The sequence below is a fragment of the Cricetulus griseus genome, chromosome 3 (genome assembly GCF_003668045.3).
Source record: "Cricetulus griseus strain 17A/GY chromosome 3, alternate assembly CriGri-PICRH-1.0, whole genome shotgun sequence".
Classification (NCBI taxonomy): domain Eukaryota; kingdom Metazoa; phylum Chordata; class Mammalia; order Rodentia; family Cricetidae; genus Cricetulus; species Cricetulus griseus.
The window spans coordinates 233832211-233845937 of NC_048596.1; the positions used below are offsets into that span (position 1 = coordinate 233832211).

The 13727-nt window shown below is 38.1% G+C and overlaps 1 protein-coding gene across 4 annotated transcripts in view; it reads left to right on the forward strand.

The window, feature by feature from the left end:
* LOC100754252 (disco-interacting protein 2 homolog C) overlaps positions 1 to 13727 on the forward strand; it is a 391750-nt gene that overhangs the window by 289949 nt on the left and 88074 nt on the right. The window lies entirely within an intron of this gene.

Here is a 13727-nt window from a genome sequence, read left to right on the forward strand (position 1 = left end):
AGTGGGAGTGCTGGGTTTACAAATGCTTGCCATTGTATCTTTTTACATGGGTTCCTAGAGTCAAACATCAGGGTTCCATGGCAAGCACTTTTACCTGCTAAGCCATTTCTTTGGCCATAAGTGATTGCACTTTGATTTTCCTCAATACCCTCATTTCTAAAAGAGGCACATCGTAAGACCTGTTGACTTGTTATGTCTGGTTATATATGTGGACAAGTTCCGTTTGAAATGATGTAGGCCTTTGCCTATAAATGCAAATAGAAGTACCTATGCTTTCTGATTACCAACATTATTGTCATTCCTGTTGTGAGACCTGGTCATGAGGAACGACTGGTGGCTTGTGGAGACTCAGACTACCGTGTCTTCCTCTGGTAGTTTCTCACCATTCACTGAGAGTTAGGATCTGATCCAGGAGTCCTTGAGGACCAGATACCACCTCCTGTTTTGTAGATCCTGCCACTTTTCTTACAGTGCAGTTTTGCTTTCATTTGCATAATACATGGGAGGAACACAGGATGTGATTTCTGATTGAAGCTCCTATTCAATGTTTTTAATAGAATATACATGTAGATGTACTTGTACTGTTGAACATGCTTGATAACTTAGTTCTTTCTCTCCCAGCCATGTGTGACAGTCATTGTTCTTTCCTTTTCTCATCTACCCTGCCCATTGTGCCAGGATGTGTCTGAATCTATTCACTTTTCTTTTCCTACAGCTTTCCAGTCCCATCACCCCTCACTTAGATTCCCAGTCACTTCTAATTGGTCTCCTTCCTTTCATCAACCAGTATGGCCAAGGCCCACGACAAGTGCAGGTCCCTTGTATAGATGTAAGGCCTTTGTCAAAAGAATGTGTTCTATTCACTGCAGGGTTAGCCATGCTCAGGATATTGGCTGGATTTAGGTGGAAGCTGGCTCCAAATAGAATAGCAAAGAATCACCAGGTTAGCTGCTTCTCACTCTGGCATTCTTGGTGACTAGGCATCATTCATTCCCTTTTTTTTTTTTTTTTTTTTTTTTTGAAGAAAATAGACCCAAGTGATTGACAGCCCTGGTTTCTCTAAGCTGTGCTTCCTACACAACCTAAGTTTACTCTCTTTTATGGCTGTAAAATAATCCCACTGTGTATATGTGCCATGTTTTCCTTATGGTTTTCTCTGTTGTTGGACACTTAGGTTGTGAGTAGTGCTACAGTCGACATTGCTGAGTACTGAATATAGGAAACAAAGCACTCTTCCTTAGTTTAGATTCTGTGTTTTTTCTCATTCTTCTTTTAATTTGCTCCTGAATACATTTGATGAAAAGTAGTGTATATAATTGCATTTGTTTCAACATTCTCTATGGATTGTTTCTATAATTATATGAACAGAGAATGTCCTCTGGCTGATGTTTCATGTATTGTACCCTGTGGATAGGATAAGGATTGTTGTTTTGGGAAAATGAGCTGATACAAGTGACTCTCACTACATTTGTGTTGACTATATACCACCTTCCCCAAAACATGTTTTGAGTACTTGACACGAATTTTTCATGTGTGAGAACTTTGATACTAGATTATTAGGTTAAAGAAAAACTGCTTTATTGGAGCTGGAGAGATGGCTTAGCAGTTAAAAGCATTGACAACTTTTCCAGACGACCTGGGTTTAATTCCCAGCATCCACATGGCAACTCACAACTGTCTGTAACTTCAGTTCCAGGTATCAGTACCCTCACACAGACATACATGCTACCACAACAACAACTTCTAGAAAAAATACTTCATTTTTTTTAAAAAAAAAAGAAAAAACTTTGATAGATCCTATGAAACTATTTCACCTGGGGTTGTGGAAAAGCTTCATTGAAGATTTTACTGCAAAGACAAAATGGGGCTTTCTTAAATATCTCCTAAAGTACAGTGTAGAGGGTATTGGCAATTCTTATGTATTATTTTTCATTGCTTTTATTGTTGTTATTAAATACCTGACAAGAAGCAACTTAAAGGAGATAATTTGTTTTTGTTCATGGCTTAAGGGGGCATGATTTATCATGGTCAGGGAACGCATAGTGGTAGGCAGCTCTCTGGTGATAGGAGCATGAAGCAGCTGCTAGCTCACTTCTCAGCAGACCAGGAAGCAGAGAGTAGGGAATGGTGGGACTCTATTCTTTCATTTTCTCCCTTTTTATTCAGTTCAGGATCCCAGCCTGTGGGGGTAGTTCTGCCCACATTTAAGGAGAATCTTCAGTTTAATTTCTTCCTTTAGTTAATTCTCTCTGGATATACCCCCTTGGACATACCCAAAGTTATCCAGTGTGTTTTATAATCCAATCAAGTTGACAGTCCAAATTAGCCATCGTGTCTATTTTGTATAATGCTTGCAGTTTCTAAAGGAAAAATAAGCATTTGGCTATTATATTTTGTTGTTCTGTTATAGAGAAAATACTTTAGAGGACTAATTACTCTGGCTTGAAGTGTGTAGGAAGACTGACATTTTTTTTCTGTTATCATCTAAGCAAATTGTGTCCCATGTTTAATAATCTTCCAGGGACAGCTTATTCTGCCCTGGTAATGAAGGAGAGATTGAACTTCCAGTAAACATTACAGTACAGCTGATTGCTTGTCTGGCTTTTTGTCCACTTAATTAAAAGATGTTCAATTATTATCTATGATAATCAGTGAAGACAAAATTGCAGATGCATTTGTGGATTCTTGGTAGATTTTTAGCCCTTTGACACATCTGTCACTTTGTGGTTCTTTTCTTAAAAAAAAAAAAAAAGTACAAATCAAAAATCAGCAAGCTAGGTGAGTTATAGGAAAGTGATTTAGGTGGCCCCTGCATAGGGGCCCTGGTGCCAGTGAGGAAATGCCCATGGGTCACACTTATAGAAATGTGTAAAGTCAAGTCTTTCCAGGGCTTCAGACCTGGTGAGGTGGTAACCATGGCCCACTAACTGTTCAGTATCTTACCATGTGCCTCTTGCACAAAAAAGAACATATTGGAAGGCTCTGGATCATGTATAATGAATGAAAATTCCAGAATCCTGCTTGATTATCAGAATGTAGAAATGCTTGCAAGAGACAGCAGAGGACTCTGGTGAGCAATAGAGAAAAGGTGAAGGTTGCCAGCTGCAAATGATTGCTATAACTAATCTGGTCAGTGTTCTCAGAGAAAGGCAGTCTCCAAGCAGAATTAGCAGTATTGAGATGGCATGTTGAAGCTTTTAAGAGAAGAAAGAAGTTAACAGGAAGTAACAGGAGCAGCACATGACCTCTTCTTTATGTGTGTCTGTATGCATGCATCTCTGTTTAGATGTGTTCCCATCATCATGAGGGGCAGGAAGGTGACAGCAGGAAGTCATACAGTTATGTTCTGGCTTCCTATAGAATATATTTATTTAGTAAGTGCTGTGGTTTGGATGTTGTTAGAAACTTGGTCCTCAAATCCCTGTGTTCATGGTATCTGGAGGTATGGCCTTTGGAGGATAATTAGGATTAGTTCAGGTCACTGTCCTATGATGATAATAAAGGTTTTATCTGAAGAGAAAAAGAAGTAGAAGGTTAGCATGCTTGTCCTATCTCATCATGTGAGTCCTTCCGTCATGTTATGATACTTTGTACTTACCAGGGCCAGCAACCTGTTCTTGCATTTCTTCAAACCTCCAGAATTGGAAGCTCAACATACCTCTATTCTTCATGTTGATCAGTCTGTATAACAAGAGAAAACAGACTGAGACACTCCAGTATTAAAAACTTGCTTCTTTCCTACAGTCACCATACCATAATATTTGTATGCTCCCTGTTTCTTAAGGCAAATTGTAGAATCAAAAAATACTAGGGAAACATGGAGTATGGTACCAAACTCATCAGAAGGAGCAAAGCCAATGATAAGTAATAATAATAATCTAGCAGATGTCTTTCTGGTCCCTACTAGTCTGACATCCAGGTCTGTTTTATATACAGGATACATAAAGAGAGTAGATTTGATTTTATTAGTTTTTGACACTATCTCATGTTGTCCAAGCTGGCTTTGGATTCACTATGTAGTTGAGACTGGCCTTGAACTCCTGGTATTCTTGCCTCTACTCCCAAATATAGGAAATTGCAGGTATGCAGTATCATACCCAGCCATATTTGACTGTTAAAAAAATCATTTAAAAAACTTTATGTATATGGGTGTTTTCCCTGTGTATATGCCATGAAAGCCAGAAGATGGCATCAGATCTCCTGGAATTAGAGTTAGGGATGGTTGTGAACTGCCTCAGTTCCCTGAAAGAGCAGTCATTTGGACTCTGAGCCATATCCCCACATGGTATTTGATTTTTTATGCTAGAATGTGATAATTTATTCAATTTAAAAATGTTTAAGTTTTTAACAATGGGATTCTGCTTTAGTACCTTTATACTAACAAAGAAAAATAAAGATGATATAAAAGAGCAATCAAATATAATTCCAGAGAAATAATAATGCCCCAGTCTCTACAGTCATCTGCTTTTTGAAAATCATGTCACAAGATTAAAAGCTGGGAGAAAATCAAGAGGAAAAGGACAACCAAAAGGCAGTACTCCACTATCTGATGCTCATCTAATAATGAAATTAAGTATTTTCTTCCTGGGATGTAATCAGGGACACAGAGTTGTAAAAAGGAAAAAAAAAATAGTAAAACTAGTCCACAAATTAGCATGAATATTTCAGGGACATTCATGATTGCTTAAAAAACAAACAGAATAGGAGAGCCATGGTTTTGTTTTTAAAACACAAGAAGATAAAGAACAGTGTTTATAATTTTAAGTAAAAATGTAGGAAAAATTATAAATAGTTCATCACAGAATATTTTAGAGATGAAAATTACATCGATGAGAGCCAGACTTAAGTAACACCAAGATAGCAGTTGTCTTCTGTTCAGTTTTCCTAACCACTTAGATTCTTGCCACAAGGATTCTGTCATTTGCTGTCTTAGTCAGGGTTTCTCTTGCTGTGAAGTGACACCATGACATTGCCACTGTTATAAAGGAAAACATTTGATTGGGGCTGGCATACAGTTCAGAGGTTGAGTTCATTATCAAGGCAAGAAGCATGGTGACATACTGCTGAAGAAGTAACTGAGAGTTCTCATCCAGATCTGAAGGCAACCAGAAGAGAGAGTGAGCCACTAGGCCTGGCTAGAGCTTCTGAAACCTCAAAGCCCACCTTCTAGTAACACACTTTCTCCATGTTTACTCTGAGAAGGCCACACCTCTAATAACACCACTCCCTATTAGTCTGTGGGGCCATTTTCATTCATTCCACCACATTGGGTTACATTAAATTGCTCTCAGAAACTTATTGTAAAGAAGGTACATACAGTAAGGAAAGAACAGTAAGAAACTAGCCTCCACCCTGATCCTAGAAATGGACTGGCTTTGTCTTTTCTGGTCTTGTGACAGATAGCTGTTAACACTTGCAAAGTAAACCATTTCCTGTAGTTAGATTCTGCTTTCTCAAAGTTTGTTCAAACATAAGAGACTGGAACACATTTCACATTCAAAGCACACTAGCATGTATTACACAACTGAAAGGAGAGAAAGAAAGCTGCATTGAGCTGATAGTTCATTGATTTTATTTTGTAACTTCACCATCCAAAGTTATGGCTTTAGTATCTGTTGAACTTTATCTTGTCTTTCACACTAACATTGAATTAGGCAAATTTTTTTCACCTTGAATTTCTCCTTGCATTCTGAAAAATTCCCCACAAATACTATTTGTTAAAATAAATATCTGCTTTCTAACCTTCAAAGCAAATGGATATATGGTGGTAACTTATTATGAGCCATTTGTCTTCAGTTTTAAAAGATCCCTCCAAAGAAGATTGATAATCAGTGGAGAAACTCTGCATCTGCACACTGCTTGGTAACCCAGGCACCTTAATGCTAGCTTACATCATCTGGAAGAAAAGCCTTCAGTAATGGCTTTGTGACCTTAGAGCAAAGCAGCTGTCCTAGAAAAAGTACCTCCTTCCTAGCCCTGCTCAGCAGTTCCGAAGAAAACCTCCTCAAGTGAGTTTTCGAGGTTGCATCTTATTGATTGATTTACTAGAAACCCAGACATTCTCTCACAGAAGCAGCATTGTCAAAAGCTACTTTGAACTATTTGCTGAGTCTCACATATCCTTGGCTGGCTTCTAACTTGTTGTGTAGCCAAGGCTGGCTTTGAACTCCTGGTTCTCCTGCCTTTTCCCTCACATTCTCTGATTAGGGTTGACAGGCATTAGTGCTACCACACTCATGTGAATGAGCTACTTTGATCCTATCAGGTGGAGCATATTGTCTATGGGGAGACATTTCTGCATTCCAGGGATGAAGTCATATCTTGCTTACTGTCTCTGTATCAGTACCCTGGTCAGCTAGTCTCCTTTGGAGGTTATTGGTCTCCGTGTGTCTCCATCTTCTTACTGTTCACATACTAGCTTTGTGTGGCCTGGAGATAAAGAAGTACCTGCATCATAGGTCTGTGTTCATCTGCTTTGAGTGTTTGAAAATGTGCCTAAGGGCTGGAGAGATGGCTCAGTGGTGAAAAACCCTGGCTGCTCTTCCAAAGAACCGGCATTCAAATCCTATCACGCACATGGCAGCTCATGTGTAACTCCAGTTTCAGGGGATCTGACACTGTCACACAGACAGACATACATACAGGCAAAACCTCATGTACACTAAATAATAAATCTTTTAAGAAAAAGAAAAATATACCTGATATATAGCTGGAATTCAAGAAATGCTAACTGCTTGTTATTGTGTGTATGTTCTGTAATGGACTATTATATAGAAATACTGCAGTGAAACTGTTATAGACAAGGAGAGGGAAACATGTTATTGCCCACGTTTGTATCCTTCCCCAAATAACCCACTTGTTTCCCAGTAGAGAATTGCTCCATTGGACTTTACCTAAATACAATGAGAAAGATGAAAGATCTTTGTTTTCTCTCTTGCAAACAGTAAGTGAAGGACAGATGACAGCAAGGCTTTGCAAATGTAGCCACCCTTACTCTATAAAGCACTGGGAAAGAAATCAGCATGACTGCTAATTATTTATTCACTTCTATTTATTTTGTGTTAATGCTTTTTGAGGTTTTCCTGGCTCTGCCTGCTGTTGGCAATAGCCAACTCTAGTTTAAAACACATAGTAGCCATTTCTTCAAATATTATACAGCAATATTAACTAATAGCTTATCAAGTACTTTACAGAGGTTAGAAATACCATGGAAAGGGGAGGAAATGCTGAGTGTATTTTAAAGTAATACACACACAAGTAGAAGTCATTTACCTAAGAGCATATTTCTTATTTCATGTTTCTTATTGCCAAGGTTGAAATGCTGCTTTCTGTGTTTCTTATAGTTGCTTTTTATACATTATTGCACCATTGTGTACAATGCATAGCTGTGTATTTTCCTGTTTCCATACCTCTAGATAGGGAAACCTTTTTACTTTTGCTGAACTCATTCTTCTTGAAGCTTGTTCTTTGTAAGCACTCATTGCTACAGTCCTGAGCATTTTCTGCCATTTTTGAGCTGAGTCTGGAAATTGACAAATGGGTTCTCTACCTTTACCAGCCAATGTTCACTTTGTTCATATTGATTATTGCAGTGTTTTGAATCTGTCTGGATTTCTGCTTATCAGCACTACTTTTTTTTTTCATTTCGCCATCTCTTTTTATCTACTTGGAGTATTGTTAATTCCTTGAACAGTAAGTGACACAAAAATATATAACTTAATAATTCTTGTGATTTGAATGTGAAATGCCCCCCCATAATTTTTTGAGTACTTGGTCCCCAGTTAGTGGTACTGTTAAGGATGTAATGGAATTATTAGAAAGTGGAGCCTTGCTGGAGGAAGTAAGCTACTGAGGGTGAGCCTAGGAGTTTCATATCCTGGCTCCACATCCTGTTTATTCACTCTCTGTTTCTGGACTACTGATGGAAAGCAACTGACCAGCCTTATACTACTGCTGCCATGCCTTCTATACTATAATGGGCAGTATTCCCTCTGGAACCGTGAACCAAAATAAACCTTTCCTCTCTTAAGTTGACAAAGTTAAGGTACTCATTATAATAACAAAACACAGAAACAAATCTAATACAGTCATCAGGAAAACACAACTGAAACAAGTAAGATAAATGCTGCTTTTATCAACTTAGGAAAAAAATTAATGCTGAGACACTATAGTGATAAGCACATTCTTGAGGCTACGTGTGTTTGGCACCTGAGCTATGGTCATGGTCTAGAAATAACCTCTCCTCATCTCTGCATGGGGTTACTGTAAAAAAAAAAATGTATGAATACATATAAGTATAACTACATTCATCCAGTGCTGCCTACAGGTCTAATCAATGAGAAAATGCTAGTGTATTCCATTCTGTTAGAGGGAAAGCAAAGCCATATTATTTTTCAAAAGGCTTTTAGGATTCTTTAAGATTTTAAGTATAGATACTTATTTCGTTATCTGTTTACATATGTATCTTACAAATATGTTTGCTGATATATAAAAATTTAGCTAAATGACCTGAACATGAACCCCAGCTCATGAACCCCAGACTGATAGCTGGGAAACCAGCATAGGACTAATCCAGACCCCCTGAACGTTCATGTCAGTTAGGAGGCCTGACCAATCTATGGGGCCTCTGGCAGTGGATCAATATGGACTTTGGGAGCCCATTCCACATAGAGGGATACTCTCTCAGCATAGACACATGGGGGAGGCCCTAGGCCCTGCTCCAAATGATGACAGACTTTAAAGATCCCCATGGAAGGCCTTACCCTCCCTAGGGAGCAGAAAGGAGATGGGATAGGGAGCTGGGCAGGGGAGGAGAGGAGGGAGAGGGAACTGGGATTGACATATAAAACAAGATTGTTTTTAATTTAAATTTTAAAAAACAATAATTATGCTTCATCTCATATGCTTTAGATTTTAGATTTGTAGTATTGATAAATAAGACCTTTAAAATCCAGTGGGAATTTACTGAGCAATGAGATAGAGTTGAAAGTATCATGAGTTTAGAATCAAACAAATTGGGATTCTGAACCTGTGTCAACTGCTTGATTTGATAGGTTACAAGTTTCATGACCTTAGGAAAGTTACCACAGCCTTCATTCTTGCTTCTACTTCTGTCATTTCTGATCTCTCACAGGGTTGTTTGAAATTTCTTTCTTGTTTGGTTTAATTACTCATTGAGACCATCATGAGAGCATACAACTAACTTCTTATCTTTGTTTCAGGGACTTTCTCAAGAGTAGACTTTGTTATTGGTGGTTTTATTGCTAATTTGGTGAGGAAATTTATTAAATTAAGCACATCAATTTAGATACTATTTAGCTTATATTCTTAAAGTGTTATAAACTGAAGTCCCTATGAAGAAAAAAGCCACATCTATGCTAAACATTCTGTAAGGATGAATAATTGATATGCATTCTGTGATTGTATAGAGTTAGAATGTTGCCGATTCAGAGTCAAGTTATCTTAAACCACTTGTAGTCCTTCAGCACCCATCTGTTTAGCAACCCTCCATCTGATCTAATATCCTTTTTCTGTAAGGCAAAACCTTTCAAATGTGCTTTTAGCAGACCAATGTCATCCACCAATGCATTTGAAACTTATTGTGGAGTTTTGATTCTTTGTTATAATCTTACCTGAGGTTCCCAGGTATACAACTGGTAAATTCCTTGATTAATGCCTTTTTGTTGTTGTTGTTGTTCAGTAACTAACAAAATTTCATGTTACCAATTCCACAGTAGAACATTGCTTTAGTGTTATTTGGGGCAATTTGAACCATTTTCCTCAGGGCACAGTTTCTCATAGTTGGCTCAGAATAAACTGTTTTATTCCCTTTGAAAAAAATTTAGCTAATGTTCCTATTATTGAATACTACATATCAATTAAGATAGCTGGATTCACTGATACAACACATACATTATTGTACATGAGCATCCTCTCTAGAAGTATGTACAGGCACTCATGTGGAAAAATCCAGAGATGACTTGTGTGAAACCATGTAATAGAATATGCATATTATGATTTTGCTTCTCATTGAAAATAAGTTTACATATGCACATAATTTATATTTACTTTCATGTTAGAGTCCAAAACTTTACATAGGCATGTGAATAGGTTACTGGTGGGGCAGGGTAGAACTAGAGAGCAGGTAAAACATTAAGAACTTTGCCAGTTGTGCTGCCTGATCTGACTAGTTTTTGCTGAGAATGTGCTTTTGTGTGGCTCATATATTTGAATTTAAATATTCATCTGAAGCTACAGTTAGCTATGATGTGCATTGTATCCTAGTTATGGGGACAGGGAAACCATCCAGATTAGAAGTTGGTAGTGTTCAATTTGGGGCATGAGGTCTACTCTGAAGCCCACCAGTTACTTGGACACTTAGCATATTTCGTGCTTAATATTGATTGTCAACTTGATAGGATTTAGAACCACATAAGACAGAATTTTCTGGGCATGCCTGTGAGGGAGTTTCTAGATTGGGTTAGTTGCAGTGGGAAGATCTACTGTGGACAGCACCATTCAATGGACTAGAGTCTTAGACTGAATAAAAGGAGAAAGGAATCTGAGTATCAGTGTTCAGCTCTCTGGTTCCTAGCTCTAAGTGCAACGTTACCAGCCTACCTCACATGTATTGTCATGCCTTCCCCACTATCATAGACTATACCCTAAAACCATAAGCCAGGACAAACTATTTCTGATGTTAATTTTGTAAAGTACTCTGTCACAGCAACAAAAAACATGTTTGTGCCTTAGTTTTCTAATCTAAAAGTGAGTTAAATAGTACCTATATGAGTATACCTTTGTAAAGGGTCTGAGCATTTCTGGACTTGAAACACATCAGAGTGTTAGGTTTGCAAGTAGTAGGAAGAAGCCATTAGGCACACTGGGTGTGATAGAGAAATTGAGAGGCCGGTGGAGTGATAGGAATACAGAAAGTAACTAGAATTCATAAGCCTTTCCTCCTCCCTTTTTGCATGCATTTTGTAAGTCTGTAAGGAAGAAAACTCTGTGCCCTTTTCCTCTGACCAGCAAGGGAATCTATTATATATAGTAAGTGGTAGTAGACTATGTTAAAGCAAGGTTAGTATTAGTCACTTCTGAAACAGTTGTAACTTAAGATACTTAATACATTTATGAATCTTTTCAACTATTCTTAAATGTAGAAAAGGGGTATTGCAACTAAGATAATAAACCACATACTGTTGGACTTTAAAAATATGCCACCCTGTTGGCTTCAGGTTTGCAGAGCCCACTGTCACCACGTGTGCTTGTGGCCAATGTTCCCATGCTTGGGATTGTCAGAACTACTCAAAGATGTCACTTGTATGTAACCCTCTCCCCATTATTACTAAGAGTATGTTAGTATCTTAGGCTGTCATAACAAAGAAGTGCAGCTGGCTGTCTTTAAAAATAAAAAAACTGAGTTGATTCTCTCCTGGATTCTGAAGCCCAAAGTCAAGGTATGGGCAGAACTGTTCCTTCAGTGGGCCCTGGAAGTGCATCTGTCATAGGTCTCCCTGCAGTTGCTGGAGGTAGCCAATAGCCAGGGCATCCTTTGACTTGTGTGTTAGCCTAGCGTGCTTCTGTCTTCATAAGACATTCTCCCTTGCCTATGCTTCTTTGAATATCCTGAAGACATCTGTAATTAACTTTAAGGTCTACACTTAGCTAGTATAATCCTATATTTCTGTGTATGGGAAGGTTCTGTTTCCAAATATGGTTTGCATAGGTATCAGAAAGGTTGTCCTTGAGGGCAAACAATTTAGCTCACAGTCAGCTCTAAGGAGTTTTTGTTGTTGTTGTTGTTGTTGTTGTTTTTTAATTGTTGAGGCCGAGTCCCATGTTTCCTAGCCTGGTCTTAGACTTGGTATATGTAGCAAAGGATGGCTTTGAACTTGTGATTCTCCAGCCTCGACCTCCAAAGTGCTGAGATTGAAAGCATATGCCATGACACCCAACTTATGCAGAGCTAGAGAGAGTGTGTAGTCTAGGCAAACACTGTTCCGACTGAACTACTTCCTCAGATTTGCACATGAAATCTTTGTAGAGTGTTGTCATGGGGCAGGAAAAGGATAATAGGGCTCCTGTGAGCTGTGTTTTCTCATTTTAGAGTTTTGGTTTGTTGAAGTCTTCAGAAAAAGAGTAAAGGGCAAGGAAATAACAGGTAGTTTTTTGAGCTTTCAGGCTCAAGATAGTTTCATGTAAGTTTTATTATTTAGGCAAATGTTCATAGTTCATTATCTTTATCCTTATTAATTCTTATAAGTAGAATAATTGCATTTCCTGACACTCCTGCATTTTTTAATATCCCAACTACTTAATACAAGTAAAATCTTCTTTTGCAAATTTTAGCTTTTATGCTATCCCATATTTTAACTTTTACTTCTTTAGCTTCTCTATAAATCTTCACAGTATTCTAATGTTAAACCATAAACTTGTGTTTACAGACCAATGTAGAGATTTTAAAACCCTGTTAAAGATTTTCCTGTGGAAAAAAAAAAAAAACAGGGCCCTTGAGATTGCTCAGTAGATAGAGGTGCTTGTCATTAATTCTAGCACCCCAAGTTTAATCTCTGCAATACACACAGTAGAAGAAGTCCTCCACATGCATGTCATAGCACACACATGCCTCCATACATACACACAGTCAATGAAATATAGTAAATTAAAGAAAATTATAGAAAAATGTGAGGATTACCAAAATTATGATCTTTCACTTAGTGGATATAAATCTTTAATTGTTTAAGTCTATAATCTTGAACTTTTTCTTTAGTATACTTATTCATCAATGGGTTTTTATTGTTAGGTACAGTTCCAAGAATGAAGAAATGAATAACCTACCTGCTTGATCTTGGGGATGGTAGAGTTTGATGGATAAAGGCTTGTACATAGTCCCATGCTCAAGGCTCTGGAAATGGGAGTGGTAGGCAGATGTATTTTTATTAGACTGGTTAATTCTAGTCTCATAATTGAGAAAACCTCTGAAGAAAGAGTGTGTATGTATGTGTGTCTACTGAAGGAATGTTCTAGGTAGAGGAAGGAAGGAAACAATGAGAAACCACACAGTGGATATGAGCTGGGGTCTTAGAGAGAGGTATTTGAAGACCAGGGAGTTACAGATGTTCCAGCTCCTAGAGCCCGCTGTCCATAGGGGAAGTAAAGACATGGTTGGCTATCATTTCAGAACTGTGCCTTATCTAAAATCCAAAATCCATACTTCCTAAACCATAAAGTGTTTTTTACAGCAAACCTGTCATCTAAGTAATTGTCCTACCCAGCATGGCTTAGTATAGAATTTGGATTCTTGAATATGAGATTGATGTTAAGCTTAGACAGCATACATCTGAATTGAGGCTAACCAGCCAGGATGCTCACCTTTTCTGTTTTCTGAGTTAATGTATATTCTCTAGGATTGTTGCTCTCTCTTGTTCACCACTTACAAGACTTGGAAGCCAGACCTCACAAAGAGCAGACAGGGCATCATGAATCAGTGGATTTATCTGTTATAACCAGTGTCCTGATGGAATATCAGGAGGGTAGAGGATCTAGTGCTACCTTCACATTCTAAGGCATTTTCAGATAGCCTGAGAACTCTGGGATCAACTCCTGGATAGAGCTAACACTTCGTAAACAGGAGGCAAGTGCTCCTCAGTGCTGGCACAGATGGTAGCCAGCTTCCTCTCCAGAAGATCACTACCCATACCTGGCTATATGTGTACATGTATATG